The sequence below is a fragment of the Ananas comosus genome, linkage group 6 (genome assembly GCF_001540865.1).
Source record: "Ananas comosus cultivar F153 linkage group 6, ASM154086v1, whole genome shotgun sequence".
Taxonomy (NCBI): domain Eukaryota; kingdom Viridiplantae; phylum Streptophyta; class Magnoliopsida; order Poales; family Bromeliaceae; genus Ananas; species Ananas comosus.
Window position 1 is genome coordinate 4,909,601 of NC_033626.1, and position 26,867 is coordinate 4,936,467.

General features: G+C 42.2%; 2 long non-coding RNA genes across 9 annotated transcripts; one reads left to right on the top strand and one right to left on the bottom strand.

Annotated features, from left to right (window-relative positions):
* Positions 1,745 to 16,544, top strand: LOC109712086. Of its 2 annotated transcripts, XR_002216775.1 has the most exons (10): positions 1,745 to 2,083; positions 10,203 to 10,274; positions 10,383 to 10,475; positions 13,837 to 13,942; positions 14,018 to 14,114; positions 14,201 to 14,303; positions 14,371 to 14,485; positions 14,567 to 14,676; positions 14,760 to 14,826; positions 16,284 to 16,544. It is a non-coding gene; the product is annotated as an uncharacterized LOC109712086 (long non-coding RNA). The 2 variants fall into 2 exon arrangements; XR_002216774.1 differs by lacking the exons at positions 10,203 to 10,274; positions 10,383 to 10,475 and having other exon boundaries at positions 14,201 to 14,485.
* On the bottom strand, positions 7,767 to 26,348 carry LOC109712085. 7 transcript variants are annotated; one of them, XR_002216773.1, is made up of 6 exons: positions 15,389 to 16,219; positions 9,542 to 11,305; positions 9,354 to 9,421; positions 9,149 to 9,248; positions 8,974 to 9,059; positions 7,767 to 8,003 (listed from the first exon to the last, which is right to left on the bottom strand). It is a non-coding gene; the product is annotated as an uncharacterized LOC109712085 (long non-coding RNA). The 7 variants fall into 7 exon arrangements; XR_002216771.1 differs by having other exon boundaries at positions 9,149 to 9,421; XR_002216772.1 differs by having other exon boundaries at positions 9,149 to 9,208; positions 9,354 to 11,305.

The following is a 26,867-nucleotide window of genomic DNA, read 5'->3' on the forward strand; positions in this document are numbered from 1 at the left end:
ATGCTACGAGGCCCGTGCTCGCTGTCTGGAGCGAAAACGATGGCTGGAAGGTCACGAATTAGCGAGAAAACCTCCAATCACTTGATCTTGGAAGCAACCATGCCTTCGCGCACATCGAAGCTTCGCCGATCACAGCGAAGGTGAGCACAACACTCCATAGGTTCCAGTAGTGCAGTGCTCATGCCCCAAAGACTCGTCGAAGTCTAAGGTGGTTGGGAATGAAGATCGGCCTCAAAGCGGCCTCGGGTAAGTGCTTGGGCTGAGCTGGGGCATTAGGCAGGGGATTGCCGGCGGCATGGCAGCACGAGCTCCAACTAGGGGGTGGTCACTGCACCCGAGGGAGGGGTTGGGACCCCTGGCCGGTGGCAGGTGTCACGTCCCGTCACCGCCAATTTGAACAGTTCGGGCCCAAAACAGACCCGCCGAACGGACAGAGTTTCCCCTGCCCGCCCGAAGCGTAACAAAGTCTATGCATACATATCCAATAAGAGATGTTAGCATTCAACATTGAGAGAGGCAATCACAGATACAAGAGAATTTAAACTATCCATTACATCACTTGTTCACACANTAGGAAACTTAGCCTCCAAGTTAGCCCATTACTTAGCCATAGAAAACTTGACCCCCAAGTAAACTCTTTACTTATGCATAGGAAACTTAACCCCCAAGTAAGCACCTCATTTGCACATAGAAAACTTCTTTAAGTCCAATAAAAATAGTATTTTACACTATTTTTATTTACTCTTACTTCTATGTTAAAATTCGGTACACTACAGCAGGAGACGGAGGCGGCGGTGGAGCCCAAAATAGGGCCGCGGTTAGGGCAGAACTGCGCTGCACGACGGCAGCTCAGGGAAGGTTTGGGCGGCGTTGGTGCCCTCCCTAGGATCGATGGTGACGGTTAGAGACGGTGCGGCGCGACGGCGGCGGCTAGGTGGAGCCCTGTGACCGCATAAGATCTGCTGGGCTTCTCTCTACCGCCATAGCTTCTTGGGGCACGGCGATGCCGGGGAAGCCTCGGAGAGGGTCGTCGGAGTTCGAGGGTGACGGCGGTAGTGGTCTCAGCCGGTGGCGGCGCCGAAACCATGCCTTGAGTCACCTCCACCCTGACAGCCAATAATAGAGAGAAAGAGAAAGAGAGGGAGGGGGAAGAAATTGTGAGGATTGAGATTTTACGGTGTATTTTGATGCTTTTCATTGGTGTTTTTATAAGTACTATAATTTTGAAATTATCAATTTGATTTTTGTGGAAAAACAAGCTTTTATTAAGATGTTTGGTGGCTAGTACTATTCACTTAAGTGAATAGTAATCGGTGTTTTAATTTGAGGCCTTGACTTGACCATGGCTTCGGATGTGAATCGGACACCGTTTCAGATGACCCAATAGGTCATTTTTGATGGTTCGGCTATGCTGGAGGTGATGGCACTATCCGATTTTATGTTCGATACACAGTTTCGAGAAGATCAGCTTTTATCGTAGATTGGCCTTTGAGTACTCGATGTTTTTGCTTTTTAGAAGTGTTAGATATTCTGTTTTGCATGAAAATTTATGGGTCGGTGCCACACTACAAGAGAATTAGATTTTAGCGACATATTTTTGGGACACTTTAATGTAAGTGTCCCATTTATGTATAATTTTTATTTTAAAAAACAAATCTACTAAAGCCCAACGATAAAGCCCAAACCAACCAAAAAAAATGTCACCTTGCTTGACCCATCCCACCCAACCCCACTCAACCCAATTACCCAACACAAAATTTATAATGTTCAAAAACTCCTAAATTAGAAAACAACTAGCAAGGCCCAAGTAGAAAGCCCAAATAAAAAAAAAAGGAAAAAAAAATCTGATCTCCTAGGCCGTATCCTCAAACCCCCTCCCTCTCCTCCTCCTCCTCCGTCGTCGCAACAGATAAGCTAGGGTTCCGGCGGCCGGAGTTCGGCCGCGAGGATCTGGCGGGGACCATCGCCAGAGGAGTAAGCGCCAAACGTCGAGGCGACGGCGGTGGTGGGGAAGCAGGAGTCCGGCGACCTGGTTGTGCTCGCGTCGGCGTCGAAGGCGTGGAAGGGGTAGATTTAGAAGAAGGTGAGCTCGATCGATCGATTATCCCATATATTAATCTCTTGTCAGAATCTCTTGTTCATGAGGATTTAGAGTGTAATCTCTTGTCAGAATCTCTTGGCATATATATATGGTAAAAGTTTTCTCTACGATCTGATCGATTATTCCATATTTTAATGCAATCATATGAAATTTATCATATTAGATACAATCAGACTATTGCAGGTTGGATTCAGTTGATGCATGTCATAATATTGTAGACCATTTTACTGTTTGTGGATTCTGCTATGGAGAACTTTTCAGTTTTTCTATGATTTAGTGATGCTGACTTAGTTATAAAAGTTTGATCAGATCAATAGATGGTTTCTTATTATCATTAAGAAAACTGTAACATAGACTAGTGAGATTTTTCTTATGATCACCATCACTCACGAATGTTTGATGTTGACAACAACAATGTCGCAATTTGCAATTGTTGTTATTCTAATATATTAAAAACTATAGGTCTTTCTCCTATAAAATTTTCTTTTGTCCTGTTAGATTCTCATATTTGAGATGTGCTGATCTTGGACAAATAATCAATTAGACATTTGAATGTTTTAGAATATTCTTATCTTCGAGTTCTATTCAATCTGATCTGAAAAAGGCTTGGGCACTACACATGCTAAAAAAATTGTGCTTATTCCTCAATGGAGTTTTGGAGTTGGTGAATTGATCGATTCCGATAAAATTATACACCATGATGAGGTTGATTTGAATGTATACCAGAAATAGTGGGCATTGTTGTATATTTCTCTACTTCTAAGATCGCAAGAACATGATCAGTTTTACAATTATTTTATTACACGAGAGGACAAAAAATTTTTAAGCAATTTCAAATTCTGCCAATCTTATAGAATATAAAATTGAGTACTTTTAATCCAGCCATAGCTTTACATCGTTCATGGTAAATTGGCCAAGCTATCTTAAAAAGTTTTCATTGCTATAAAAAGTTTAAAACTAAAAATCCCATTTTAATTATTTTAGATAAATATATATAACTTACTTAAGTTATAAACTATTTTGATTCCAGTATCTAGCATTTCAAAATTTTAATTTTAGTATTAGATAATTTAATAACTTTCAAGAACATAATTTAAACTAATTATTTATTTTAATAAAATATTAATTAACTCAAATCATTAATTAAAATGTTAAAATATAAAGTTAAAATTTTTAAAAATTTAGTATTCATATTAAATTTTGAAATTGAAGGTAGCCGAGATAAGTTGTATATATTTTTGTAAATCTGGTTACTATGTTCTTATGAGTACAATCGTGTTCGCACTCGTAAGTCATTTTCGATGATTGTACTTCTGAATCAATAATCTATACCATTAAATATGATTTAGAGCATTTAAATTTTTTAAAAATCAAATTTCATAATTTTTGACCTCATTTACCTTATTGATCATAAGATCTCAAAATTAATAGCTTTCAAAAGATATCAAAATTAATAACTTTCAATGGCCGCGGTATGGAATACATGCTAGTTTAATGGTGTAAATACATCAAAATTGGTTGAATTTTTGATAAAAAAATCTATAAAAAATTCAAACAATTTCGATTAGGTATTTACTTTCTGGTCATAGGAACAAGATATGAGATGTAGGAATTCAATTTTACTGTATTCTGCTAGTTAAAGTTAGATGTCAAAGAATTACCTAGTAAAATGTTAGAGTCAGGAATTTTTAAGACCACTTGCCAAAATTTTTATTTTCCAAGTTGCAGCTTAGTTGATTAGGTGATCATGAGTTTGGCTGTAGGAAATCAAATGAAATAATATATTGATAGGACAAAATTTTCATTTAGGATATCAATGGGAGAGAGAGTTTTATGGGTGATGGGGTATGATGTGTATGGTTTTGCTAACATCTGTCCGTGTAGAACTACAACATAGAGTGAAGTAATGGATAAAATAGAATAGCTTTATCTTGTGTGTTATATAGTTTGGAAAAAAAAGAAAGATTTATCACTATTAATTGTTAAATATTATATTCTAATATATTAAACATGAATGAAGTTTTGTTAGATTAAGCCTCATTTTATTTCGCATTTTTTTCTTTATTCTTCACTTTGTTCTTTTCTTTAATCCTAATTGGTTTTTTTTTTGTGCTATTCTTAAGATATTGTGCAGTTATTTATGGATTTGAAAATTATTAAAGAATGGTTGGATTGGATAGGCGAAGTAGACAATACTTGGAGGGTGTTGGTGGTTTTCTTGATTTTGCATTCAGGAACCCAATTTGTTCTGAGAGCAAATTTTGGTGCCATTGTGTGAAGTGTGTCAATAGAAGTAAGCTAAGTCGGGAAGATGTTTACGAGCATTTAGTATGCAATGGAATGCTTCGTGGTTATCGACAATGGACATTCCATGGAGAGCGAATAGTGCAAAATGCACCCTCTTCTAGACATCGCGTAGAAGATAATTATAGCATAAATGTGGATATGCATCAACTACTAACTGATGCATTTGGATGTGGAGAAGACGTTTCGATGCCTTGTCCATCAGATTCTACGAATACACCTACACACAATGTAAATATGGAAGAGGGTATTGAAATAGATTTAATAGATTTAAAAAAATCTATTTCAATACCCTATTTTCTAAATATAGGGAAAGTTTCTATATCCAGTCAGAATCGAGAAGTGGATCATGAAGTCAACCGGAAGAAAGTGGAAGGATTATAAGTGCGATCTTAAGGCTTCGCACTTTGATGAACATGCTAGCCTAAAGGAGTTATATACCTGAAGATGTGATTAAGGATCAATGGATTTATCTTGTAGACTTTTGGAAATCAGATGAAGGAAAGGTATTGTAACATACCGTATCCCCAATAGGTGGTACCGAACTTCCGTCAAATTGACGAAGTGTGGTTGCGGACGAGTTGGAGAGGTCCGTTAAATGTTCAGAGTGTTTCGAAATAGTTTAGAGAGGTGTATGGACCTTAGAGAGCTGGTTAGAAGAATTTCGAAATTTTTTGGTGTTGCAGAGCTCTCGGGGTTTGGACCCTGCATGGTCTGAACCCCGAAACCGTGCAGACGGGTGTTTAGTGGAGCCCTGTTAGTTGGTGGGGGCTGGGTGCAAATGTGCCATATATGAGTAGGGGTGTAAACGAGCCGAACACGAGCGAGCTGGGGTTGGCTCGTGTTCGGCTCGTTTATTAAACGAGCCGAACACGAGCTGGCTCGTTAAAGTATCGAGCCGAAAAATTCAGCTCATGTTCGGCTCGTTTATTAACGAGCCGAATACGAGCTGGCTCACGAGCTGGCGAACGAACAATAAATTAAAAATAATTAGATTAAATATATATAAAAAATAAATTTATAAAATCTTATCCATTAGACTTTGATCTAATAGTTGAAACTTTATATATAAATGAGTCTTTTTATAATTAAGCTCGCATTTATATTTTTATTTTACTAAAAATTAAATAATAAAAATATATATTATATATAATTATTTATTTATATATAAAAATATAAATGAAATAAATTATATAAATATAAAATATATGTATTCGAGCTGTAATCGAGCCGAACACGAGCGAGCTGACCCCAGCTCGTGTTCGGCTCATTTATTAAACGAGCTGAAAAATCCAGCTCGTGTTCGGCTCGTTTACTAAACGAGCGAGCCGATCTCAAGCTCATTACGAGCCGAACACGAGCCGGCTCGCGAACAGCGAACTGGATTGCCACCCCTATATATGAGCGTGTGTGTGTGCGTTTTATGTGTTAGCCCTCATTTCTCTCCACACCCTCAATACTTGAGAGAGCTTTTTCTCTCTCTAGATTTCACTATCTCTCTCTTTGGGGTGCTTCAATGGTGGAGCTATGGTAGAGAAGAGCTTGCTTGGTGGTGATGAAACCCTCTTGTGCAACGTTAGCTTGGAAGAGAGCTTCGATTTGAGATAAGTATCTTATGTTTTGAGGGTTTTGATGTTAGGGTTTGAGTAATTCCTTCTAGTAGTTGCTTCTAGGAGATGTTGTGATGGATTTATCCATGGATCTCCATGAATAAAGGGTTATTTTGTAAAGATGAAAACCTCAAGGTTAAAATTGGGGTTTTGGTAGAATTGAGATCTAACTTGAGTTTGATCTCTTGTAGCCTTAATTGGTGGATAAATTGATGCGTAGGAACACTCGGTTCGGAGTTCCGTTGAGTCTACGTCAAGATATGTGGGAAATATTCCATTTCGGCTTCGTTTTGCCGTAGTCGAGAGTAATCGGCGCCCATAAATTATGGGGCTTGAATCGTGGTCTTCTAGCATCACTACAGGTGGGGGGTGCTATCCGAAATCTCCGAATTTCTTACTATGTCTATGTCGCCTTCTTTGAGCATACATGTGTATTGTGGCATTGTGGCATTCATGCATTATAGGGTATTGGGCTATGGTTGAAAATCTTGATATGCTTCTAGGTGTGAGAACATATGAATAGATATTGGACCATGCATGTTAAACCCTATGAATGTATGAATTGATTGTGGATTGTGGACTATGACATTAGTAAACAAAGGTGACATTGACATTAGAGGGAAAGTGTGGCCAAGTATATGTATGCTAGATAAGGTTAAACCTTAAGAGCATAGTGGATGTTGGATAATGATGTTGATAAATATTATATGTATTGTGAAATGTTGAACTATAACATTAGTGGACATTGTGGCAAGTGTGGCCTTGGACATAATGACATTATGACATGTTATGCTAGATGAGGTAAAATCCTTAGAGCATTGTGGCAAGTGTGGCCAAGTATATGTTATTGCTAGACGAGGTATAACCTATTGTGGCATCATGGCTAGAGTGGCCAAATATGTGATATACTAAACAAGGTAAAATCCTTTTATGCATTGTGGCAAGTGTAGCCTTGGGCATAGTGGCATTGTGGCTTATGGCAAGTTTTGCTATACATCCTCAAAATTGAGGATGGGATTATACTCACATAGGGTCTTGGCTTGAGGGCGGTAGCTCCCCCTCAGGTGGTGTGCTCCGGAGTTGTCACTACTGAGTGTGGTTAAAATCCCCCCAGAAGACGGTCCCTTGGGTGGTAGTGCTTGGAGCCTCCCCGATCGACAGGGATTTTGGTTGTGAGTTGGGGTAAACCAGGTGCACCCCGTGATGATTGGGTGAAAGCCAAGTGAATGTAAAGCATGCATACATTATCATACTTATGATCATATATCTGTTGACCAGTTTTCTTGCAGGCATTGTAATAGTATTAGTGTGGTTTGCTATCTATATTTCCTTTTCTTACATATCCCTAAGTAGACCTAGTGGGCTAGTCGGCGGGGTCAGCGGCCAAATCCACTGGAAACTTTGTTGCAGTTCTCATCCCATTAACTATGCAGGTCCTAGCGCGAGCGGGGTGGTCATGGATCGCGGCATGGTTATCGTGCTCTAGGTAGCGGACTACCGTTGTGTATAGAGGCACCTTATGTATATGTTATCTATTATGTTTGAAGAATGAAAATGTAATAAATTCATTTGAGAGATGAATATGTCTATTGGATGAATGTGTCATGCCCTGGGACCTAGCAGAAGCCCGTCCGGTGCGTGTCTAGACCCGCCATATGCCTACAACATATAAGGCGTCTACAACAAAACGATAATTAAAGCAATAATGAACAAGCATCTAGGAATATCAGAGCATGATTACAACTAGATTCTAATAGCAAGTGGAGAAAAGAACTAAACCACTAACATAAAACATAAGGTAGATACATCATATGTTTCAAATACAAGTGCTAGATATACAAAAATGGTGGTCTCTACAAGGTACAAAACTTTCAACCTCTCCAAATAAAACAAAAAGAGAGGTGAACCACCTAAAAGAGAAATCCCTCGCAACTAGCTAGTAGCGACACCCTTGCTGTGATCCCTAGCCTCACCCGGTGCGGAAGGCTCTGTAACAAAAACAACAAAACAGGGGGCGTGAGAACTATTAATCAATAGTTCCCAGTGGGTAAGCCGCCGACATCAGCGAAATACACCACTAGGTTATGGAGGCATAAGTAGTAAGTTCTAACATTTAAATGGAATGAACAACATGTAATATTGAGCATGAATAAAACTTGCTAAACTACTATGCCTCTACTTAGCATGGATTTCCACAAGTATAAATGCTATATTAACATGAATATGCATGTGTGTAAATAACATGATGTCCATAAGTACAACTAGTAAAATTTCATTGTTTACTAATTTGTTCAATGTCCGCTTTGCATTAAAGTTTAACTTTGTTCCAATTATATAGTACCTACACAAGGGTAGTCCGGCTTGCGCTGTGCCTAATGGCCCCGTGGTAGTCAACATTCCCACCCTAGGAATGAGTCTCCCCTACGGCATCCCATTTTGACGCCGAATGCTGCACGGGCGAGCTTATGTCGCGATGGCTATCTCCAGAGGGCCGACTTGTGGGAAACGATTCTCACAAGCATGTGTGAATGAGCACAATGGCAAGCAAGCGTAATCATCCATCTCAAGTCCAATGTCATCATGTCTAAAATATGGTATAAAAGCTAGCGACCGAAAGACCTATCACTATGTCATCATGTAGAAGTTTAACCATTCACTAGGTTGAATGCCTCTTTATAGCATTTTTGTCCACTATGTCAAGCATGATTTTATGTCCAAGAGCATATTATTCTAGTCATTTCCATCACATGAAACATGATTCCAAATCACATAAAAGAATGCTATTCACTTGCATGAATACTATATGCAAATCTCTCTATTACATAGAGGTAATATTTCATCATACATAATACATGTATTTTAAACATTCTAAAATTCACATATACACTATCTAGCATGAATATGCATGAATTTCTATTTTTACAATAAGTAAAACAATATAGGGGGAGGAAAGTTCACCCATTTCGGTGAGGTCAAACCCATCAAGAACTCTTTGCAACCCTTTCGTTTGCGCAAAAGAAGGTGTCCACTTGCCTCCTAGCACCCTAGAGGAAATTCTAAGAGAGTTAAACGCAATGAACAAACACTCCTAGGATCAAACATTAACCAACCCAAAAAAAGGGGCAAAACTCACCTTGTATGGTGAAAGTCTCTCTCAATCTCCATATGAGAGCTAAAACCATTCAAAACAAACCTAAAGGGAGGTTCTAAACCAATCAATTGAACTCCAAAAGCTACAAATCAAAAATCCCCAAATAAACCCTAGATTTCTCATTTCTAGGTTTATTCACAAAAATCCTCCAAAAATATGATCTAAAGGGAAGATCAAGCTTACTAACCTCCCTTGATGCTCCAAACCTAGCTAGGATGGTGCTAGATCAAACAAGCTCTAAACAATGCTCCAAGGCTTCACCCATGGAGAAAAAGCCACCATAATGCCAAAAGGGAGCAAAAGAGGTGATTAATCCTCTAAAAATCCAAGAAAACGGGAAGAAAATCAAAAAGGGGAAGTGGAGAGGTCCCCTACCTGTTTCTCCACTATTCCAAGCTCAGGGAGTCCTAGAAGGGGCGTGGGGTGCTTTATAGAGTTGCTACAATATCAAAAACATCCTTAAAAAACTGCAGTTTGCGAACTGCACTGCGTACCGGTGACACAAGAAAGAGTACCGATACCAAGCAGCAGTCTGCGCAAACCCGAGCCTCGGGTTGGCGAGAGAATGCACTGGGTACCGGTACCAGCCCGATGCCGTATCGGTACCAGGTCTAGTACCGGTACGGGATCAATGTAGTACCGGTACTCTGCCCTACAGAGGCAAACCCAAGAGCAACCTAAATTCTTCATTTTAGAGATTTGGTGCTAAGTTTTCACCCTCGCTCCTCGAGATGCGACTCATAGGTCGGAACATAGTCAACGACCAAACAGAAAACCCAAAAAGGCTAAGAGCACAAATCAAACACTCGAACCTTACAATTTGCTAAAGTTCAGTGTGTTACAGAATAGATGTAAAGAAAATGTATAAGCTTTATATTTGATTCAAAATGATCAATTTACAATGTATGAATGTAATAGTTAGATTACTTTCACTTGTGTTGGTTGTTGCTTGCCCTCGTGCAAGCCATGTATACTTGCATTCTCTTGTTTGAGTTGTTGTTGATATACATGTGTTGGTGGAGTCTTGGGTGGACAGGGGAGGTGTTGTCCGTTCGGTGTCTGTTGACGTGTCCGAACTGACCAAATTGGCAGTCGCGGGGCGTGACAGGTATAAATTGTCTTATTGCTAAAAAATGTTATTATTTGTTGTATTAAATTACTCGTGTACGATTCTATGTGGCTTTATGAGTTTTAAATGTAATATGATATGCCCCAGTTACGCAGCACAAGAAATAAAAGGAATCGTACAATGCTAATGGCGACTCACACTGTAGGAACAAAGAGTTTTGCTCATGTTGCAGAGGAAATGGTAATTTCTATCATATTAAAGTGATTGATAATGTTAATTTTTTACTTTTTTCTTAATAATTTTAAGACGTAATTATTCTAAACTATATTATGTTTATTTTAGAGGAAATATGATCCACAGAAGAAAGAGCCTCAACATGCTGAAGTTTATTTGAAAATTCATGTGTATAAGGAAGGAACATTCATGGATGGAAAAACTGTCACGCCCCGGGGTCCCTTTTTGGTTAAAAATCATAGCGGAAGTGCCCAAATTTTTTTTTTTTTTTGAAACCTGACCCCCAGGGTATGCCAGATCCGCCACAAATATAGGGATTCCACTGTTCACACGGATAGAGTCTCCCCTGTATTTGCACGGCGTCGCACAAGTACAATATACAAACTTTACCATACCAAAGACAACCACACATATGAACATCCACAGATAATCATATACTATTCACATTCACATTGGTTTCAATTAACAAGTATCCATAAAACCACAACTATTACTTTAAAATGTTTCCTACTCGGAAACTCGTTTTGAAATACTAAGTCATGAAAACCACGAGAAAACCTTTTTAAAAACTATTTTCTACACGGAAACCTTTTACTTGTAAAACTCGCTACCACGAGGGGTAGAAAATCATTTCCATTTCACAAAATCCACAAATCCTTTATTACATTCATAAAACCATATAAATTCAAAAGTGATAAGTCACTGAACCAATTAACTGTCTAAGTCATTTATTTAAATGAAGCTAGGTTAGAAAATTAACGAACAACGGGACGGTGGCTCTATCGATCACTAAGCGTGCTCCTCACGAACCGTCCCACTAGGACCTGCAACGTCACCTGTAATGGAGGTGGGGGGTGAGAACATGTAAACATGTCTCCCCTCCCGGTGGGTACCGCAAGCCGACGAGGGTGAGGGGTACTCACCAGTCAAGGAGGATAAACAACAATATGGATAAGTGAAATACAGTAGCAACGATAATAAATGAACAGGATGTATAAATGCACAGCTACCGCTACTGTATGTATGCATCAATGGACGACAAGTCCAAAATACCCAATTTGGAACAGCCATATTGGTCCGCAACACCTCAGGCCTGTGCCACAACTGCTCTAGTCTGTAACTAACCCCAGCATAAGCTCTTGGGTCTACAAGCATATACCCCAACATAAGCTCTTGGGCTCACGGGCTGGCACACCGAACCACTTTTCTGGAAAAGAGCACCCTCTTGCGGTGGATAAGACCGCTGGTGTTCGTGAAATGCGTACGAGCAATGGCGATCGATGCTGAATGCTTAGTAGCCAACTGTCGGCAACCAGCAGACAATCCTGCCCACTCAGGGCACACTCACAGTATAGGTTATCAAGTAGTCCAACCGACAAACAAGGTCACTGATACGAAGTATGAGAACCGACCAACCAGGTCACAGATGTCACATGTAGATAAAACTACTCTACTCCTACTCATGATACTTAACATGAAAACAACTGAGTAGAGAGTACAATGGAAACAACATGGTTGCAAGGCTCAATATAAAATATGCAATAATGATAACGGGAGAACAAAGGTAAGAGGATATTACCGAGCGTGCACCACAGTACCGACTTCGAATCGAAGTACCCACCTGTACAAATATGGTACTGGCCTTCCAACTGCGGAGGAAGTCACAACCAGACCTACGAAAGGTCCACCGGGTTAGCGTCTAACCCATAACATGAATCACTAACTCACAATCCCCACCAGTGAACCTACGAGAATCGGTTTCCTAAAACCGATTGCCGAACACGTCGGAAGTCCTAAAAACCGCACCGGAACTCCACCGGGACCCACAAACTGTCTCGAAACTCACCGACTCATGTTACGAGTCGCCCGCTGCCACTAAATACATATTTTCGTGTGACTTGGCAGCAAAAACACTAACTCACTCTGAAACGATTATCATCGGATAATTATTTCGATCCGGGTTTCCGAAAGTGTCCAATTCGACACCGGAACCCACCGTCGCTCACCCGTCGTTTCCGAACCCTCAAAATGACACGGTTGACCAGCGATGTCACAAATTATCACGAGACATTGTCGGAAGAATTCCGAACCGAAAATGTGTTCCATCGGCGGATTTCGCCGAAAAACACACGGAAAATCAACATTTGATTTCCGGAAAGGCTTGGAGCCTTGGACAACTAGTCCAGAGGTCATCCGCTACCCGCACACGCCGCCAACAGTAGCTATAACACGCACAATTGCATAAAAACCCTCCCGATTGCATAAAATCACATTGTTTCATGTGATTTTCGGGGTTTTATGGCCCGATAGCGCAAACCGAGGATCATTCAACCAAGCCGAGACACCCGCTGACAGGTCTCGGCGTGCCAGAAGTCGTGCTCACACTTCGGAGCACTGCCAACCACCGTGGTGAGCGCGCGAGCGACGCGAACATCAGCGAAATAGCGCGCACAACGCCTAAATCGCGTCTAACGCGCAAACCGGGGCATCGTTGACCCCAACGGAGGTGAGCACGATGTTTAGCACGAAGTAGGGATCATCGTGCTCACTTTCGGGAGCATCGGGGTATCCTCGGATCGCCGAAAAGGCGACCGGAACCCGTAACAAAGTGCAGAAAACAGTAATTAGCCTTATCGGAGCACAGTAGGGCACGGGGCGGCCGGCGGCTGCCGGACGACAGGCTAGCTAGCCGGAGGTGGTTGCGGCCAGACAGAGGGGGCCGGGGCTCGCGTTGGCCGGTGGCAGGGAGCGGCTGGTGGCGCGGTGGAGATCTACGAGCCTGCATGGCTCGACTCAGCCTAGGAAAGCAGCGGCGGCTAGGTGGCGGCTGGAGGAGCGGCGGGGCGATGACGATCAGTAGCCGGAGGCCGAGGGAGGGTGGCGCACCCGACGGTGGGCGGTGGCGGCGCGCGGAGGTCGAGGTGGCTCCGATTTTGTAGTATACTAAGCTTGTGTAAACTACGAAGTTCGAGTAAGGGGAATGACATTCAGAACCTTCCTACATGTTCTAAAGGGTTTAAAGATGTTTATGAATAAGTTTGAGAGTGATCGGGATGTGGGAAGCGAGAATGTGCATTGCTCCTGCGAAATTGGCCATTTTGTATTGGTGTACCGGTACATGCATGATGCTGTACCGGTACAGCAAGCAGCAGAGGCAGTAGCTGCGTGGCAGCAAGGAGTTTTTGGTCTTTTTCCCTTTTATACTCATCCTTATCCTTCTCAGCTCGACCCAGATGATGGTTATCTCATGTTAGCTCAGGGGGAAACCAGGGTTTAGCCTTGCTTTTGTTCTCTCTCTAGGGTTGAGGCTTGAGGGAAGTGAAATTAGAGATTTAAGCCTTTTCCTTCCTTTCTCTTTTGTGATTAGCTGTGTTAGAAGCTTGGAAGCTGCAGCAGGGAAGGGTTGGAGAGACCAATTTGAAGGTGTCCTTGCAGTCTCACTTCAGTAAATAACTGAGTGGTATTCTAGTAAAGTAAGTAAGACCTTTTCTCTTTTTAGTTGGTATTAGTATTGAAATTGAGTGTGGTTTTTGGCTTCTTTGCTCCAGCTGAAGTGAGAGAGGTATTGGCAGCTACTTAAACAAGTTTCAAGATGGTTGTGCAATCCGAACTCAAGGGGGGAAGTTAGAACTAAACCTGGAAAAGGTGATTGACTGAATATTGACCACATAATGATGCTTTAATAGGCTTATAGATGGAAGTGTAATCCTGATTTTACTTTATATTCTCAGCAGCTGGGATAACTACATTGAGCTGCGGATAGGAGCAGTTATAGGCTGTTTTGGGGTGCTTACATCCAAGGGAAGGAGAGGTTCAGCTCTGATCTGAACCCAGGTGAGATCCTCGCTGAATTGGAGTGTCTTAGTGATGATATTAACGCTGTTTTTGGTAATGTTCGCAGCAGATTTGCAAAGGATTATTAGATTGTCCTCGGCTAATATTTTGAAGCTTTCGGAAGTTAAATTGAGTACACTAACCTGGACCAAAACAGGGATTCAACTATAGCATAATACTAGGTGAGAATTCCGCCGAAATTGGAGATTTGATAGTAGTTTTAATGCAGGTTGGTAGAGTTACTCTCAGCTGAATTGCAGCAGGTTTGGTAATCACTTGGAGTTGATTATTGAGACCCAGTGGAGCTGAATTGGGTGATCTTAAGCAGCCCCATCTTGAAGTGGAGCAGAGGTTTAGTTTAAACTAAACCTAGGTGAGAATTTAGCTCCTATCATGTGATTATGTAAAGTTTTGCAATGGATATAAATTCAGCTTCTGGCTGACTTTGATTCGCAGCTAGGGGAGTTGGAGGCCTCAGATTTCCTGCAAGAGAGTGTGTTTGTCAGGAACCATCGATTAGTAGGTGGGTTGGACCTTCCCGAAATGGGTGAATTCCCTTTATATCTCCTTTAACATTATAAGTGAATGTATTGCATGCTTATGAGAATAGGAGTGTAATTGAGGAAATTGAGACATGCATCCATGTGCATACCGTAATGGTTATAATAGTATCTCTATGCAGGAGAGAAGGAATTATGAAATTGCCTATTTCTTATAGATCATTTAACTCTATTGGACAACAAGGGCCAAGGGAATTATGTATATGGGAGGAAGTCCTGCTAAGCTATGTTCTAAACATCGTGCTTGAACTTTTAATCTATTTTACATAATGAAGTTATTTATACATTCATGAAGAATCGTGCCAGAGTATATTGGATAATGTCCCGCATATTTGCGCTGTCCGGTAAGTCATCGTTTTCAATTGGTAACACTAGCATGAACTTCGTGTTGTGAATATGATCTAGTTATGTAATCAGAACTTGACCTTTGAATATAACATGAATGTACATGGTTAAATATAAGCTAGTGGAATGACGAGAATAGTCATGATATATATACTTGTACAATCACACAGAAGTACTTACAATTACTGTTTACTCCAAGTGACGGAGGCTTATGTGGAACTTTGGAACATGGGCCATAAGTCGTATGAACCTAGAAGGAGTCATTAAGTATAACCTTAATAAACCATCTTCCTTATGTAAAGGGAACAGTGAAAGGATTTCATATGAGTACATATGGGTATAGCCATTATGATGTATAGAATATACTTGTGTAAATTACACTAGTTATTGGTAGAATATGTCAACAAATGGTTGATAATGATTTACAATTTGGTACTACAGTGTCGGCCTTGCGTCGAATTGAGATTTCATGTTTGAGATATGATGAATTCGTGATATTGGTGATACAGATTGCTCGCTTATGTACGAAGTGAGCGCCAAAATGGATTGCCGTGGGTAGTGTTAACTTCCACGTGGTCGTTAGGCGCGGTACATGTCAGACAGCTTTCGGGTGGGTCTTCATACTAGACAGCCTTCGGGTGGGTCTTCATACTAGACAGCCTTCGGGTGGGTCTTCATATTAGACAGCCGTTTGGTGGGTCTTACAAGATTTAAACTTTGAGTAGTTAAACGACAAATGACATCTTTACCATTTATATTGTGGACGTTGTGTTGGTTGGATATTTATTGACGAACAAACTAGCAAGTTGACATTTTGACTATGTTACTCATAATGACAGTATGTTTCCTTATTGCTAATGTAGAAAGTACTTGCAGCAATCTGTTGATATATATTTATTTCTGAGCAAATAGTGTGATTGATTTATTTACATACCTGTTACAGTTATTTACTTATTTATCGCTATTTACTCATGCCACAGTTGACCTAGTGGTGTACTTCGCCATTCTTGGCGGCTTACCCACTGGGAACTATTGATTAATAGTTCTCACGCCCTCTTTGTTATTGTTTTTACAGAGCCTTCCACCGCGGGAAAGGCTAGGGTTCCTGGCGAGGGGTCAACGGCTAGCTAGAGCTTTTTCGATGATAAATAGATGAACCTCTACCAGTTTATTGTGATGTAGTTCAGTGTGGTATACGGAGAGTATGTAGAATGTATTTGGTTTACTTTACATTGTGATAAAATTCTGGGTTGTATAAGTTTTAAACTTTTAGTTGTGCTCTGATTACTTAGTTAAGTTATGATCTTGTTGCTAGATTGTTCATTCTCTTTGTAGACGCCTGGTGTACACTATGATTGTTTGATATACACGGCGGGTCTGTACACGTCACTGTGAGCTTCCGCTGAAGTCCAGGGCGTGACAGATTCGACCCGCACAAAGTCTGGGCGGCCGTAGGGGTTACGAGTGGTGGCCGGCGGCCACGGGGACGGCGGCGATGGTGCTCGGGAAACCGCCGGCGGCCAGAGAGAGGCAGGGCGGCCTGCCTGCTACAACAATAGCTCGCGGTCGTGAGCTATCTCAGGCTCGGCCCGAGCTGGCCGCGGGTGGCCGCAAGAAGCAACGCCAGCGGCCGGGGGCTGCGGGGACGACGGCGACGACGGTGAGGGGGGTCGCTGGAGACCACAAAGGGCGGCGCAGCCGATCAAGGGGTGCGGTGGCTCGTGGCCACGAGCTGAAATAAGCTCGACCCAGACCTGGTCTGGGTTGGCCGCAGGAAGTCCAGGCGGCACCGGTGGCGCACATGGGCGGCGGGCGCCGGCAAGGGATGACACCGAAGGTCGGTCTCGGCCAAGGGACGACGGCTTGACATGTGAGGATGACTCTAGATGGCTTACGACAGAAAGGAGGAAACCAAAATAGAGGTTTCCAAAGCTACCTCGTTTTTCGATGGCCGGGGAGGCTTGCCGGCGGCCGGGATGCACGCGAGGTAGCTGGTCAGCTAGGGTTAGGGTTTCCCTTATGAAACCCTATGTGCAACTTTTATACAAAAGGCCAGTTTGCATCAAAGTCCCTCGAAACTAATTATTTGCAGTCCAGTCCTCCACAGCGCGAGTAAATTGCATGTACGCACCTCCACGTCCGATCTCACGTGATTCGTTACATAAAATATAGGGAGTTTCGCGCGAAATACGAAAAATGATCTATTTGACCCTTCCTCGATAAACGCGTGATATCTAGTGATCTGTCTGTCGGATCTCCGAACGGATTATTCTAGCGCGCTCAGCACAGCCGAAACATCGAACTAACAATATTGTTTCATTTGAAATGGTTGCCGATTTGCGACAAAAGCCATCCCCTCTCCAACTTCCAAAAACCACACACATATATTTATGTGTAAATCTAATAAAATCCATTCTTCTCGAGAACCGTGTGCTATATCTGAAATCTGTCAGCGCTAATGGTTTTAGAATAGTCGAACCATTGAAAATGAGCTATTGGAACACTATGAGCGGAATCCAATACGCACCAGAAGCCTTCTCCACTTATTGGCTTCACCGGAAATCCGGAGTTGCTATTCACTTTAAGGGATTCGTAAAGGTCACGTAACTTCTCCATTCTAACTCGTTTTCTAATGAAACTTGACGAGTGCTTATGTATTACATTACACACAAAACATCGTCAATAGAGGGTTTAGCTACACTGTCAAAATCTCGGATATTACATCATTCCCCCCTTATAAGAAGTTTCGTCCCCAAAACTTAAATCAAGCGTCCCCCGCAAACAATTGTGGATAACGCTCCCTTATAGAAGACTCAAGCTCCCACGTAACCCCGCGCTCTTCGTGATTTTCCCGCTGAACCTTAACATACGGAATGCTCCTGTTCCGCAACTGCTTTACCTCACGTGCCAAAATCCGCAATGTAGCCTCATCATAGCTCAGATCCTCCCACAGCTGAATAGACGTCGGGCTGATGACGTGGGATGGATCCGGAATGTACTTCCGAAGCATGGACACATGAAAAACATTGTGCACCGGGGCGTGACTCGGAGGAAGAGCCAACTTGTACGCCACCGGACCAACGCGCTCTAGGATCTCGAACGGTCCCACGAACCACGGACTAAGCTTGTTCCGCAAACCGAACCATTTGATACCCCTGGATGGCGACACCTTGAGCAGTACATGCACACCGACCTGAAACTCCAGGTCACGCCTCCGCTGATCCGCATAGCTCCTCTGACGACTCTGTGCAGTCAATAGTCGCTCTCTCGCAATGCGGATCTTTGCCTCCGCATCCTCCACTAAGTCTGGCCCAATCAACCGGCGTTCCCGGGCGTCGTCCCAGCAGATAGGAGACCGACATTGACGCCCATACAATGCCTCGTACGGTGCCATCCCGATACTCGCCTGGTAGCTGTTATTATAGGCGAACTTCACCAGCGGTAGATACTGGAACCATCCATCGCCATAATCCAGGACGCATGCACGGAGCATGTCCTCAAGAGTCTTGATGACTCGCTCTGACTGACCGTCACTCTGAGGATGGAACGCCGTACTGAAATTCAGCTTCATACGCATAGCCTGTTGTAAGCTCCTCCAAAACTGGGATACGAAGCGAGTGTCCCGATCTCATACAATCAACATCGGCACCCCATGAAGTCGAACTATCTCGTCGATATACAACTGTGCCAGTTGGTCACGGGACCACGTAGTGTGCATCGGCAGGAAGTGAGCCAATTTCGTCAGCCGATCAACTATAACCCGGATCGCATCATGTCTTCGCTGTGATCGAGGCAATCCCGTGATGAAATCCATAATAATCTGCTCCCACTTCCATACCGGTATCGGAAGGGGTTGCATCTTTCCTGCTAGTCGCTGGTGCTCGGCTTTCACTTGTTGACAAATCAAGCACCGAGCCACATGCTGAGCCACGTTTAACTTCATCCCAGGCCACCAGAAATTCAGCTTCAGGTCGCGATATATCTTAGTTCCGCCTGGATGAACAGTGTAAGGAGATCGATGCGCTTCGGATAGGATGTCGTTCCTCAGCTCCGAGTCACTAGGCACGCACCACCTGTCTTTAAAGTGCAGAGATCCATCAGTGTGGATAGAGAAGTCCCCGTCCTTGCCCTGCTCGATCTCCGCCCGCACTTTCTGTAAGTACGGGTCACTCTGCTGTCTGAGCAAAATCCGCTTTGTCAACGTAGGCTGTACCACCAGGGTTGTAATATACCGGATTTTAATATAAAAGTAAATATAAATAAAAATAGTGTGAGATAATATTTTTATTTGACTTAAATAAGTAAAATATAAGTCGAAAATGACTTGTGCTGAAATCGGAATGAAAACAGAAGATTTAGAATTTTCTGTAAGAAACGGGGCTGATATTTTAGCAGAAAATGCACAGTGTCAGAAAATTATGAAAACTGGAGAATATGTCAGAATTATTTTTATGAGGCTAGATTTAAAGTTTCATGCCATTCTGACATCCGGAAAGTAGAAAATAAAATCTGACTGTTATCTGCTAGAGATTATAATTCGGTAGAGCTTTCGGTGACCAAAAATGGTCAAAACTGAAAAGTTAAGATATATTCCGTTTATTTAGCAAAAATTGAGCCTGACTGTCAAATTTGAGCAGAAACGGACATTCAGAAGGGCCGGCGAAAAGTATTTGATCCTGAGCGGCTAAACTGAAATAGTTGTAATAGTGTTTGAGGGGCTATTTGTGTGTTGGAAGCTTGCCTTCTTCCTCCTCCCTCCTCAACCGTATGCAGCACACACACACACCACACACACGCACACATGGTGGGGAGAGAGAAACTCTCCCTTTCTTTCTCTAGATATCTCCCTCATCTCTCTAGATCTCTCTTTAAAATTTGAGGGTTGGTAGAGAAGAAGCTGGGGAACGCGTTGGAGGCGTCGGTTCGGGTCCTCATGCGGCCGTTTGAGCGGCGTGCTTCTGTCTCGGCGTTCACATTTTGGTAAGCTTTTGGGATTTGGCTTAATCCTTATGCTTAGTGTTCTAGTAGCCTCTAATGTGTTGTTAACATGTTTCCTCCATGAATGTTTGGGTTATTTGGAGCATGTGTAGAGGCTAGGGTTAGAATGAGGATTTTGAAAATTAGAGGGTTTTGATCTATAATAACTCTATTATTCTCTAATTGAATGTTAGAGATGAACCCTTGATGGCTCCAAGTTGAGAATCGATGTGTGTTCGGCGATCAATTGCGAGTTGGAGCCGAACCGGATCACGTGTGTCGCGGGAGCCCGATTGCAAGTGTTGACAAGCAATCGGTTATTAGGTGGGTTGTGCTCACCGAAGCGATTGGGTCGCTTCCATGCCAAAGTGTAGTGTGTGTCATCGTTGATGCATGTAACGCTAGTTAATTGCAAGGTTAACGAATGCATATTTATGCTAATAATAAATGCATGAGGCATGAGATTAATGTATGCTAATTGGGTATGCATGATGTATGCTAAGTTTGCATGAGCTAAATGCTAAATGAGAGTATAACATATGTGCTAATAAGGAATGCATATAATGGTAGTCCAATTAGTAAATGATGCATGAAATATATGCTAATTATGAATGCATGAGGCATGAGATAAATGTATGCTAATTGGGTATGCATGATGTATGCTAAATGAATGCATAGAGTATATGCTAAGTGAATATAAAAGCTAGATGCTAAAGAATGCATGTGATAGGTGCAAATGAATGCGTAAGACATGTTAAAAAAATGCATGAACTAGATGTTAAATAACATGAATGACATATATGTTATATAAATGCATGATTAAGATGCTATTAATGAATGCATGCGAAAAATATAAATGAATGCATAGAGTATATGCTAAGTTAGTGCATGAACTAAATGCTATATGAATGCAAATATTGTTGTGTATGGACTATCCTTGGAGAATAAGAACTTAGATTGATGAACTCTAAGTAGAGTAAAGAACTCGACAAGTGTAGCTTGTAAACTGAGAATCCTAAATATGAACAATAAGGATAAGAGTGGCAATGAAACCTAGCGCCATTGAACATTGGTGATTCATGAGTGGCATGTCATGTATGATTCCTAGGTGTGGACAACTAGGAAAACAAGAGCACGAGTGGCATTAAACCTAATGTATTAAACATAGGTTGAGAATTGAACCTAGAGTTAAGTAAACTAGGCTATGAATATAGTGACATTGAACCTAGAGTCAAATGAACCTTAGGTTGAGTAAAGGCTTGGATCTAGATAGGTCGATAATATAGGGTGAGACCAACCCTAGAGTTATGAAAGTGGATTCCGGAATCCCGGCTGCGAGTGTAGCGACTGCTAGTGCAGCATATGAGCTCGATAGTTCTTGGCCGCGGGTGCATGTGGCATGTTCCTCTCCCATCGGAAGAACTTCGAGGATTGTGATTGAGCAAGATTCTNGCATGCCTCTAAGCACTCCTTAGGCGCTGGATGATGCAATGCACAATACGACAAACATCCTATTTAAAAGTGCTCCCCACACGGAAGCTTTTGTTTTTAAACTTTAATTCAATGATTTACAAAACCATTCAAAAACCTTTTTAAAACTGTTTCCCACACGGAAACTCCATTTTGAAAACCGACTACCTCGAGGGGTAGAAAACCACGATGTGTAAATACAAGAATCAAGAATCCAAAAAAACCAAAACTACAGATCCACAAACCTCTGATCACATGCATGAATAACGAAAACATCCATTGATCCACCGAAACCAATTCACGAACATTCAAACAATCATAGAGATCATCTAACTGAACCATTTATTATTAAAACTACTAAGTGCAGAAATGAAAGTAACCAGGGTGACGGTCGCTATACCAGACTAGCTAGATCGTCCTCTTACCGCGCCCAACACCAACTCCAAGCCCGAATCACTTGGGAAAATGGGGGGTGAGAAACCTCAACCATGGTTTTCCAGTGGGTATGACAGAGCCGCGCTGTAATATACCGAAAATTCGGAAAATAAATATCGAACTTTAGTCAAATTGACCAAAGTGCGAGGATGGTACACTTCGGAAAGTCCGATGGTGTTAAAAGGATCAAAAGTGTGTTATGGGAGATTTTCGAGAGCTAAGGAATCAAAAATCTGCAAACTGCAGTTTTTGAGCTCTCGGGGACCGGTCCCTGGTGGGAGAGACCGGTCCCCGTACATGCGAAAATTAAGGAAAGCTGAAAATCGGCTAAGTCCTGAGAAGGTAGGCTTCGGGAACCGGTCCCTGCCTGAGAGACCGGTCCCCCGGAGACTGGTCCCCCAAAGAGATCGCGCGGGAGCCTCGGCTGCCGCCGGGACGAGCTTCGGGAACTGGTCCCTGGTCGGGAGGACCGGTCCCCGCACACGAAAATGCCCAGTCTGGGCTGGTTGAATAGAGTAAAAGTGGAGGGGTTTAATTGCATTTTTGCAACCCATTGAGCTAAGTATGAGGACAAATGAGATATTTCTCTCATTTCCCACTTCTCATTCCCTCTCATCTCTCTTTCTCTCTCTAGAAGACAAGAAGGAGAAGAAAAAGAGAAAGAAAGGAAATGAGAAGAAGAAGAAGAAAGTGGAGAAGAAGTAGAAGGGGTGAAGAAACTCCCTCTCCCTCATCTCTAGCTTCGAAAAGAAAGGCTTACAAGGTAAGCTTTGAACCCTAAATGTGGTAGAATCCAAATTAGGGTTTGGATTGAGTTAATAATGATTTTTATAGGATCTCTAGAGTCTTTGAAGCTTTCTTTTGCTTCCTTTTGAGATCAAAACCATGGTTTGGTATAGAGGTGAAGCTTGAAGGTGAGCTTCAACACCTCTCATGGTGAAACCCAAACTAGGGTTTTGATTGAGCTAGAAATGGTTTAAATGGACTTTTTAGAGTGCCATGAAGTTTCTTTTGCTTCCCAATGAGATCAAACCCTAGGTTTTCTTATGCTATGGAGCTAGGGCACCCAAATTGGGGCTTTAGCTTATGGGGATTTCTAAGTGAAATTGACCCTCTAGAAATCTAATTGGGGACCAAATGAACACGTTGGTGCGCTCGGTTTGAGTATACGAAAAGCCAATGTAAAGATATGAGCAAAATGGCCTAATAGGGCTTCGTTTTGCAGCAGGTAAAGAACGAAGGGTCTAAAAATCCCAAGAAAATCATCGGAGCACCTTTGAAAACCTACGAGGTGGGTGGTGCTTTTCAAACTCATTGAACTTCTCTCTATGCCTAATGTGTCATTCAATTGAGCATATGTATATACATTGTTGCATGCATTTTAGGGTAAAGCAATGATAAAAGTGTGATGTTGCATGATTGTGAGTACAACTTGCGTAATGTGATGATTAAGAACCTTATGAATATCAAAAACCCTATATATGTATGCATGAGAGAAAATATGAGTACCAAAGTGAGGCGAAAGAACAGAGTGACACAATGAGACATAGATCGAGTGGCATTTGGTAATGTAAAGTAAAGTGACACTAGAGGTAGTGTGAGGCAAAGAATCAATGTGATGTAAAGAATAATGATAATGACTAAAGTGAAAACAAAGTGGGGCGTAAAGAACATGATTGCTAGAGTTAGCAAAAGTAAAGAAAGGTAAAGAACAATGATTGCTAGAGTAGCAACATAAAGTGATGTAAGGAACACTAGAGTTAGTGTAAAGTCAAGATTGAACATACAATAGTTTTGAGTTAAGGATTCGATCATATTTGCTATGAGTTCCGTGGTCGAGGGTGGTCGCTCCCCCTCGGGCGATGCGCTCCGGAGTTTTTGCATCACGGGTTGGAATAAACCCGAAGAACGGTCTTAGCGGGAGGAAGCTGAGGGCCCGCGATGATGGACTTAATGTGAAGCAAGTTAATGTGGCGAAACTCCCGGGTTAGCCTTGAGATTAAAGAACAAAGAACAAAGAACAAAGAACAAAGAACAAAGAACAAAGAACAAAGAACAAAGAACAAAGACAAAGTGTAAGGTGTAAAGAACAAAAGAACTTGCATAATCTGCATGTGTTAATGTTGAGCATATTTTCTGCTTATTGTTCAGGCATATTAGCATCATATTATAGATTGGTTACTATATGCAGCTTTTCCCTTTTATTATGCCTGAGTTAGTCCTAGTGGGAAAGTCGGTGAGATTGAGGCCGAACCCACTGAAAACTTTGTTGTAGTTCTCACCCCACTATTTCCACATAGCCGGGACCGAGCGGGCTGGCGAGCGACTGCGGTATAGGTATCGCACCATAGCAAGAGGCTACCAGTGCTGAGTTTACATTTTGTAGTTGTAGCACACTGGACCTTTGCAAATTGCGAGGTTCGAGTGTTTGGATGTATTTCGAGCTTTTCCACACTTGGTGGAGGGTTGTATAATATTTTCCGACCTAAAAAGTTCGAAAACTGGAATTCTGGACAAGTCCTGAGAGTTTTTACTCTCGGGGACCGGTCCCTGGAAGGAGAGACCGGTCCCCCAGTGAGCAGTGTTGCGGCAGCCCTGAGGTAACCGGTCCCTGGCGGGCGAGACCTGTAAGGTACCGAACTTCTTAAATTATGAAGTTGCGGCGGGGTGTAATATGCTGAAATTTTAATATAAAAATAAATATAAATGAAAATAGTGTGAAATACTATTTTATTGGACTTATAGACATAAAATATAAGTCTGGAATGGCCCGTGTTGAAATCGGAGCGAAAACAGAAGATTTAGAATTTTCTGTGTGAAATGGGGCAGATAAATTAGCAGAAAATGCATAGTGTCAGAAAATTCTGAAAACTGGAGGATAAGCCCGAATTATTCTTATGAGGCTAGATTTAAAGTTTCATATCATTTTGACACCCGGAAGGTGGAAAATAAAATCCAATAGTGATCTGATAAAGATTACAGTTCGGTACAGCTTTCGGTGACCAAACGGGGTCGAAACTGAAATATTAAAATTTCTTTGGACTCTTTAAGTAAAACCGAACATGACTGTCAGATTTGAGCTCAAACGGATATTCAGGGAGCTCCGGCGAAAGATATCAGATTTTGAGCTGCCTGATGTGAATAGTGTATGCTACTATTGAGGTGTTGACTATAAGTAGAAGCTACTAGGCTTCTTCTTCCTCCTCAGCTGCAGCCAGCACAAGCATCACACGCACATGGTGAAGGAGAGAGAAACCCTCTCTTTCTCTCTCTAAATATCTCTCTCATCTCTCTAGATCTTTCGCCCAAATTCGCGGCGTTGGTGGAGATCGAGCTTGCGAACGCGTTGGAGGCGACGGATTGACGATGGAGCTTTCGTGCGCCTGTTGGAGAGCGACTTGTTTTCGTTGCGGCGTTCACATTGGGTAACCTTTTGGATTTGGCTTAATCCTTAACCTTAAGTGTCTAGTAGCCTCTAATGAGCATTCTTAGTTATGTTGCTCCATTTAATTTGGATTATTTGGGGCTAATTGCATGTTAGGGCTCAAAAATGGGATTTTGCAATACGTGAGGGTTTGATCTAAATTGATCATGTATAAACCTAATTGTTAGGTTTTCTGACGCGTTGGCGAAGTCGGTTTGGCGATACGACGAGCGTACGCGAAGATATTAAAGAACGAAGCCGTTAGTGTACAGATTGCCGCAACTTGCGGCGAAAGCTTCCAAAAATCACGAAAATCGGAATCCTAGCCTCGTGATAGAATAAAAGGTGGGGCGTGTCATCCCGAAAGCAATGGTTTCTTTTTATGTCTAAGTTAATTATGTTGATCATATTGCGCTATAGGAATAGAGTTGTACATTTCATTCCTTGCATGTTTCTTGGTGGCGTAGCGGTGGGTGAGCTTGACACGTGACTAGGATACATGAGGATTGGGTCTTGTGACATTAGAATCCTATAGCGGCATTAAAGAGCCGAACTTGGACATAGCCTAGTAGAGTGGCATCGAAACTAGTGTGGTAAGAAGCACTATGACATGAACAGGTGACATGTAGAATAATTGAGACATTTACTACAATGACTAAACGAGTGGCATTGAGTCTAGTGTAGTAAACATGACATGGTTCTAGGGATGGATAGAAGTCTACAACATTGATTATATATCATGATTGTGCAGAAGAGGCCATTGACCCTAGTAGACAGGGTATCCTCTTGAGAGGATTTGATCATACTCACTAGTCTGTTTTTGCTTGTCGGTGGGTCGCTTCCACCGAGGCACGAGTTCTCGCGAGTATTCACGAGGGGCAGACGTAGTTGCCCCGCAGACGGTCTCGGTGTGCGAGTGCAGTTCCTCACCTATGAGATTGAAAGTGAGTCGAGGGTTAACACGGGTTAACCAAGTAGATGTGGGTAATGAACATGAACTGCATAGTAAGATTTAATCATTATTAACTCGAGTAACATAGTGTATGTGTAGATTACATTGCTATGTACTTTATATTACTCATGACATGTACTAGCATGATGTAGTTGTTGCAAACATTATCATCATTGATGGCATGATACAGTAGTTGCAGTTATTTCGCTATATATCTATCTATCTCTCTATCTGTGACAGCTTAGACCTAAGTGGAAAACCGCGCGTCGGCGCCGAACCCACTGGGAACTATATTATATAAGTTCTCACCCGTGTGGTTTTGGGTAACAGGTACACACAGAGGCGACGAGCGAGGACCGCGGCAAGGGCATAGCCGCCGCTAAGTGAGCCTATTAGTAGCT